Source organism: Anser brachyrhynchus (genome assembly GCF_964034855.1).
Source record: "Anser brachyrhynchus genome assembly, chromosome: Z".
Lineage (NCBI taxonomy): Eukaryota > Metazoa > Chordata > Aves > Anseriformes > Anatidae > Anser > Anser brachyrhynchus.
The window spans coordinates 4,184,528-4,193,221 of NC_137697.1; positions in this window are offsets into that span (position 1 = coordinate 4,184,528).

The window sequence follows — 8,694 nt, forward strand, 5'->3', positions numbered from 1 at the left end:
AGCTGCAGTAGGGTTCAAAGAGCCCTGCCTAGGAGTTTGTGTGGAGGACATCAGGTGCCCTTCATAGAGCTGGGATTTCAAAAAAAAAAAAAAAAGATGGTCTGGTTCTGCATCCCTGTGTCCATCGGGGCTGCCAGTGCCACCAGTATATAATTATATAATTGCAAGAGCTGGAAGGCCAGAACAGAGCCCAGCTTGTCTGGTCATCTGGACCAGCTCTTGAAAGTCCACGGCAGCACAGATGTTGTGACAGATAGTGCAACAGACAACTCCTCACCAGAACTGCTTGTCCACGCACCTCAGGAGGCTTTCTGGAGAGCACTTGGAGGAGAGGAAGGGAACCGCACATGATGGCAGGTCAACAAGACTGACACAAGAGTATCTGCACCCAGCTTTGAAGAGTGCAGGGCTGTGAGGTTTGGGTTTCTGTGCTTTTTTAAAGGATGTTGAAAATTTAAAGATAGTGAAGCCAGCCGCAGGAAAACCACCTGAGGGCTAAAGCAAATACCCTTCGCAGGGAGAAACACAGAGTTCAGTGTGCTCAGCCTTTCAGAGAGAAGACGGAGAGGTAGCTTGATTACAGGGCACAAATACCACTGTGGGGAGAAAAACACAAGGTCTTTAATTTCCAGGGGAAAGACCCATCAAGCCAAATGGCTTTTAGCCTCGAGCCAGACAAATACAAACGAGAAGCCCAGGCACGAGGGATTTGCACTTCCCCGGAGCAGTGCGGTGGGTGGGTGGGCACAGCAGGGGGGTGTCTGGGTGGAGAGGGAGGACACAAGCTCACAGGGCTGGAAGACTTTTCTAGCTCCACTGACCATGGGTGCTGTTGCTCCAGAGCGTGCTCCGTCATGTCCCCCTTTGAAAGATGTGTTCACTTCAGCGGAGAGATGCAAGCAGAAGTGATTTGTTAGCCTGGGGCTCAGCTGGGCTGCTCCCTCCCCTCTGCTGCACTAGTCATGTTGTGTGGCATCCTTGAGCTCCAGGGATGCAGAGCCAAGCCAGAATAATTAATTGTGCAACACCTTTATGACTGGGAAACCTGCCTCCCCTCCCTTATCTATTGGCAGCGCCCGGGGGCGAGTCATCTCCTGCTGAGCCACGGGACAGGCACGGCCCCAGCACAGGGCATGGGCACCCCGGGTCCCACACCTGAGGGACAGGATGCATTTGCAGAGCCGTGCCTCGAGATGAGAGACACTTCTCTGCTCCCACAAAGAGGTGATAAATGTGGTTAAACACCCTGTCCGAGCTCAAAACAAGGATTTCAACTGATCCAGCAGGTCTGGCTGATATCTCTCCTTATTCCCTTTATTTGAGGCTCCTGCAGTCATCCCCCACCTATCCTCTATCGTCCCTTCACACCATGTGTGTGCCATCGGACACAGCCAGACCCCACAGGCCTGGAGGGTGCCACTGCACAAGCACACCCATGCAGGAGGCACAGACATTTCCCAGCACCAGCGCACGCAGCCAGCACCCTCCTTCGTCCCCCCGTGCTGAGCCCAGGGCAGGGACGGGTGGGTGTCCTTGTTCACCACTCGCAGAGCTAGCACCTTCTGGGCGAAGGGATCAGGAGTGTTTTCGCACGTTCATATCGCACAGCCTGTTGTTCTGCTCCCCAGCCTGCCCGTAGCGTTGCCAAACAGGCACCGCTGGGGGTTGAACGTTTTCTGCCTTGTTTGTTTGCCTAAAGCACGTATGCACACCTCTAGCTGCCAAGACATTTTCAAGAGCTTCCAGAAGTAGGCTAGTAACAAATCTACTTTTTTTTTTTTTTTGTCCATGTTAAAATCAGACATGTAAAAGCCCTGGTGGCCAGGCCTTGGATTTGGGACTCAAAATATGGTTGGGAGGTAGCTGCTTCTGCCCACTGGTGAAAATCCAGCCCAATGTTCTCCAGATGCATCGGAGGTGTCCTCAGGAGAGACTTGGTAGATCTTTGCTAACAAAAGACCCCCGAAATTTTGAAATTCCTCCACCTTTTTTCTGAAAATCCACCTTGTTTCTGAACATTTCTGCAGTTTCTAGGGAGGGCAAGGCCGCTCACCACAACATCCCCACAGAGAAAATAGATCTCTCAGGCTGGTGTCTCCTGGTGGCTCCATGGCAGAAGGCCCCAGGGTGAAAAGCAGGGACTGACCACCTCCCCCAAGTGCTTCTCCAAGAGATTCCCAGTGGTGTCTATGAGGAAGGAGTCTTATCTGAGAGGTGACAAACCCAGACAGGAGGGACAAGCACACCATGAAATGAACTGTAGTGACGACAGCACTGGTGGAAGGAAGTTCTGAGAATCCGAGAGGGAGATGAGGCTAGGAGCTGGAGAGGAAAGTGATGGGGATGGAGGTTTGGATGTGGTGCTAGGGCAAGCCTTTCTTGGAGAAACCTCCTCATGTTTCCTGAAAAAGAAGCCAAGGCAGACAAGAAGGCAGTGGGGGACAGGAGTGGCTGGACCTGGTGACAGGGACTGCCAGCCTGTGGACGTGGTGGGAAGGGACGGAGTGGGAGGCAGATGGGAGGGCTCCAGGGAGAGCTGGCACTGGGGGACTGTGCCTGCAACAGGGGCCAGGAAGGAGGCGTGCGCGCAGCTGATAATGGAGCCAGCAGAAACAGCAGAGGGTCTGTGACCGTGAAGTTGTGTGCAGAGGCATTTTAAACTAGGATCTGAAAGTGGGAGCTGAGGCTCAGCAGAAAAAGGGTCTAGGTTAAGAAAAGGAGAGGGGGGCAGTCTCTGCAGAGAGGCAGAGAGCAGAAGAGAAACCAGTTTAGGCCTTGACAGACTGAAAGCCTTGAACTGGTCAGGGAGGTATGGAGGAAGGCAAAAAGACTGCAACAAATGGGAAGAAATGCTCCAAAAAGGAATGAATCCTGTGAAACAAGCATTTATCAGCCATGACAGACTCTGCTGCTGAGCCCAAACAGAGCCCTAGCCTCACTCTCTTCTCTGTTGTCAGCAAATATTCATCAAGACTTTTAGGCAAAACATGTTTCAACCTCACTTCATGGCAAGATCAGGGCTCCCCACCAACCAGTTGTCCTGGGTTCCCTCTGCTCTGGTGGAAGGCGATGGTGGTGAATCACAAGGACTTGAGTAAGCACTGCGTTGTGATCAGTTGGGTGATTTTTTTTTAGCCACAGAGAACTTCTCCGGAAGCATGTATTAAAAGAAGTTTACGAAAGCTTTCACTTCCAGCCCTCCAGCCCCTCAGCATTAAAAAGTACCAACCCGAAGTTCACCCACACGGCCTTGGCTGAGATAGGGCTGCATCCCTAGAGAAACAGACCTATATGTGTGAACCACACGCTGGACGTGCACTGACACAGGCCATTAAGCTGTACACCTGGGGCACAACTCAGCCAAAACTAGGTGTTTCTGAGGTGCCGTAGGGTACTCAAGCCAATTGGCAGATACAACATGGGACCTTTAGGAGATCCTTCCTTGCCTGGAGGTCAGGCAGGACACCTAAGGCATCTGAAAGGGCCCTAGACATCTACATGTAAATAACTGAACCTAGCCTCAGATGTAAGACATTGGCATGAGGTTGTAAATCCCATACAATGTCTAGACAGCTCTTCCTTTACCCAAATACTTTGATCTATATCTGGGCCTTCAGCAGGCTGTTACACACTTTTGCAAGGACTTTGACTTTGCAAGTCATTTGGATGGTTTGGCAAATATTATCTCTGGACAACAGAAAAAAGCATCTCTAAGATATCAGGCCAGATCCAGACAAGACCCAGATCCACCCCACTATTTTGGCTCTGTTAGATGCCTACCTTACCTGTTGCAATGGGGTCTTAGTGATTTGCAAAGTACAAACAGCAGCAAAATTAGGAAGAGTCAAGGCAGTGAAGAGGAACAACCCTACAGGAACTGAAGCCTCAGTTAAGCCTGGAGGGCTCCATCCCGAGCTTTTTGGGGATAGGGAGCAGGATTTTGCCTTCTGCATTTTAGCCCTAGCTGCACCTCTGGTGTCTTCAAAATGTGGCTGCAGCAGGGTTTAAGAAGCACCTGGGAACTGCAAACCTTTCTGACAGGAGTTCAGCCTTCCTGGTCCTGTTATCTTTTCCTGCCTCAGTTTCCCCTTCTGCACCATAAAACCTTATCTACCCCATGTGGGCTATGCAATGATGACTAATTAATGTTAATTAAGTGCTTTCAGATTCTCCAATTCAAACAGCTATACAATTGCAAAATATTAATTACTGTTTACTTATTATCATGAAGCCAATAGCAAAACCAGCTGCTTATCTACTTCTGCCATGACTCAGAAAGAGGATGATGGCTGATAAAGATAGAGATGTAGAGTCCAGTTAATCCTGTACAGTGACATGTGTGTGTGTGTGCGTGTGTGTGTGCATGTGCAAAGGCACCTGACATCCCAGGGCCAAGGCCAAGTTAGGCCATGCTCATGCCAAAGCCATGAACACTGAAAGTCTGTGCAGGTGAGCAAAAGCCCATCTTGCCAAAGAGATCACTGGGGAAATGGCTGTCTAGCAATGATTCACATGTGTGAAAATGTGTTCATGAGAGAGAGGCCTTGTGTCATAGAGAAATGCAATAGTCAAGGCTGTAAAAATTACTGTGAATGACTAAAAAGTTGTTGTAACATAGGCTATCCTCACAGTGTGCTCGGAAACCTCATTGTCAAAGATAACAGAACATGCATGAGGGCCAGGAGAGAAAGAGGCAGGGAAAACAACATCCAGGAGTGAAGTGATAGACAAACAGAAAGGAAACTGAGCTGAATATTTTGTCATTCATATGAATTGACAAATCACTGCAGAATGACAGAAATGAGTTTTGAGTCTAACTTTGAACCAGTCGGTGGTCAGAGGACGGGAGCAAGCTGGCTGTTCCACAAACAAGGGCCACGTAGATTATATGCTCCAACTGATGGTTCTTTAGGGCTGACAGTGTGATGGAGCAAAATGGATTGACTCTACTGACAGAGAGGCAAACCCAGGCAAACTCTATTAGACACACACAGGACCCTGAAAAGGGACGAGTGGCACCGGGCTTGATGCAGGTTGTTGAGGCCTCAGAAGAGGAGTGAAGAGCTCACACCACTGGAACAAGAGGAGTTACGCTTTCCAAGGAGCACTGGGGAAGGGAGGAGAAAGCTTGGAGGAACATAGGAGATTTGCAAAAAGGGTGGACAGGGTCTAGAGATCCATGTAAGAAAGTGCAATCTGGGTTTGCGAAATCTGGAAATCAAATTGCCATCTGACCTCAGAGGACCTACCAAATCCCTTACACGTTCTAGCATCCCTAAACATCTCAATTTGCAGCCTAGCATTTACACTGATGTGTAAAATTACCTTCCCTGTGAGGACATGAAAGGATAACCTGGAAGCCTGTGGCTGTGGCTCCTGCCTGGCCACTTGCAGAGCACCAGGTGCCTCTGAGCCATGGGGACTTTCTCTGCTGGTCTGTTCAGAGACAGGTGCATATACTGCACACAGCCTTTGCAGCCTAATAGTTACATACCCGGGGAAGTGCATGAGGTGGACAGATAAACTTCTCTGAAGAGATCCTTAGGAGAACAGAAATGGTTCTGAGCTACAAGAGGAGGAACCACAAGCACAAATTCATTTGCTTGTCGGGGTCTTCAGTTAATACAAGCAACTATAACAGAGTAGTCCAAAGGAATTACTCAAGATGATGCGACTCCGTAATGTGAAAGTTGGGGCAGCTGAAGTGACATGAAACCAGATGCAGATAAGGACTGTGCTGAAGATAATGGCAACAGCTAACAGCATTCCTCATGGAGAAGTATCAGCACATCCCAAGTTGGCTTATGGCCGAGGGCCCATGTGGCCCTCAAGCAGCTTCCTCTCTTCCTTCCAAACCCCAAAAGGGATCATACCCAACCTAAAAAGTGTAGTGATCCAATGTCCTCCACACAGTACCAGCTACAGAACAAGGCCAGAGGACACCCTAGAGCCCACGTGTTGTCACCTGGAGAGATGGTGACACAGCTGTCATTGCAGCACTCTAAGCAATCATGTATCTCACCATAGCATCCACCATTCACCATGGTGAAGAACCAATGTCAAAGCAACCACAGAAACCCTTTTTTTTTTTTTTTTTGAATCCTGCCTAGCTCCCCAGGAGAAATGTAGAGCAAACAAATGTGTTCTGTGAGACGCAGTGACATAATAACATCTCTCAGATCCTGGTGTCGGGATCTAGCTCCTGATTCTACCCCCACCTCCGACAAAGAGGTCTAGCCTAAGGAAATACACTTAAGCCTCAGGGTGTCTGTGTGATATGATCAGTCTGGAAGGCCCCAGTCTGATGGGGAAGTCTCCTTCTTACAGTTGCAGACAAAAGTTCAGAGCAGTCGGAGCATTTGCCCAAAGCTAGTCAGAGTCAGGCACTCAAATGTCTTTTGTCTGGCACCTGAACCACCACACTGATACCTTTTGAGTCATTGTGTACATTCTCCTCTTCATAAAGGGCTCCCCAGTCACTCTTGGCTATTTCAGAGTCAGCTTGTGCAGCCTGAGCATCACAGATGTTTAGGTAGATGTTCTGCTGGTGACCTTGGTGCTTTCAGGATCTCTATTTGTCTTTAGTTGCAACATTGCTTTTAGGAGCAGTACTCTTCCTTGTGACTTTGTGGCTACCGATCCTCCATCATCCCCTTGAGATTCCATTGAGTCTCTCTCAGGATCCCATTGAATGTTTGGAATGAGCTCACTCATTTGGAGAGAACAAACAGTTTAAATACGGCTTGATTTTTAGGGATATTATTTTACATGGCTACAACTCTTTCTTTTCCCATCCCTCAAAAGTTCTTGGAACTATATTTTCCAAAACATCTCAAAGAAATGACTTTTAAGGCTTTCCAAACATGTCTGGGCCCAGGCCCCTAAAAGGACCAACGCTTATTAGGCTGCCTTCTTATGAAAACTGTATGCTTACCTTCATCCTGTGTGCCTTTACCAGTTTTGACTGAAAATCTAAGTCTTAATAAGCAGAGTTTATTCTTATAGTCTCTCATAAGATCTGTTTTGAACGCATGAATAAATCTCGTTCATGTCCACATTATAACACTAGCTCAATCATGAAATATAGGACAACAACTTCAATGACTTCAGTATAAATAGGACTAAACAGTGCTAAATAGAAATAAATGGATTAAAAGGTAGGTGTTATGCCCAACTCTAGGCCTAGAGTCTGATCTTCTGTCTGTTCTGCCTGGAGGTCCTCAGAGGAGACAAACCAGTGGCCATAAACACTTCTGACTCCAGGGTGTGGATCTTGAGATTACAGTAGAGATCATTAAAGAGAGAACTTGCCTGGTCCCCCAGTGAATGCAGAATCAAAAAGTACATTGCAGACATCCAATCTGTCTCTTACTGTCCAACAAGAAGCAACAATAAATAAATGATGAGTCACAGCATCTTCCTGTTTATGCTTCTTCAGCTAAGAGGAGGTAGATTTCCATCTGAACAACTCCACCCCGTCTGCATCTATTGTCTCATTTGTCCTGGCTCCCATACTCCCTACTTTTACACTCTCTCACAGCCCCCATTCCACCTAATCTTGTTCCCCATCTCTACGTTTGCCAAACAGCTGACCTTACTTCACTGCAGACAAGCTAGGACACCCCAACACCCCTAGCACGAGGATCCCACCAGAAACAAGGTCTCAGCAGTGCATCAGTCATAAGAGTGGACCTCCTTTTAACATTTCTGGGTTCCCCAACCCAGATCTGCTTATGAGGGCAGACCAGACCTTGCCTTATTTTAACAAATGACACCTGCAAATTGTCCTAGACCCTTGGGAGCATGCACATAGCTGAACTACTCACAGCACGTATCTCTGCCCTAGCTGGGTTTCCTGCCATGGTGAAAGTTGGGAAGTAAATGCATGCCAAGAGGAGGAAAGGAGAAGAAAGGAAATACCAACACTGCCTTGTGAAGGTGAGGCCACTTAATCCTCATCTTCCACCATCTATCGGATCCCACAACTTCCTCCTCTGTGAGATTTCTCCTGGCTGTGACCAATGACTTCACACTGGAAGATGCCTCTGTCAAAACGGACTGGACTGACAGCCACCCTCGGGGTGTCAGGTGGAAACTCCTCTGCATGTTCTGCAGGCTGAAGGTGGCAATGGCAGAAAAGACAACATGGTCTTTGTTTTTCTCCATGCATATGTCAATTCAAATTGAACTGTCCTCTGCCAGCCCTCCTGTTTCACTTGTACTGTTGGATCTCACGTGCCAGTAGCAGAATAAGGACAGACAGATCCAAAGAGAGGATTTAAAATATGGATAATGGATTTTTAAAAAGGAGCAATGAGCAAACTTGGGGAATTTACCTTAGGGGGGCGAAGGAGAAAAAAAAAAAAAAAAAACCTAAGTGAATAACACAAGTGCAAGAGAGCACTGTTATGTTATGTGCTAACATAAAGACATTATGGATGGTTTTACATCACCACAAGTGATCAATTAGTTCATCAGAAGTCATTACTGCCAATAAGCTGATGTGACAATTGACTATATGCAAAAGACTAGACAATTGCAAATGAAATTAAATGGGTTTGCTTAACCCAGACATGGAGGTGCTTGAACTACTCCATTTAATTTCACAATCAGAACAGGCTCCAACACAAGGACGAGTCTGTTACTATATTTCAGCTGACAGGTGATAATTTCTTCTGATGTGTTGGCTTAATT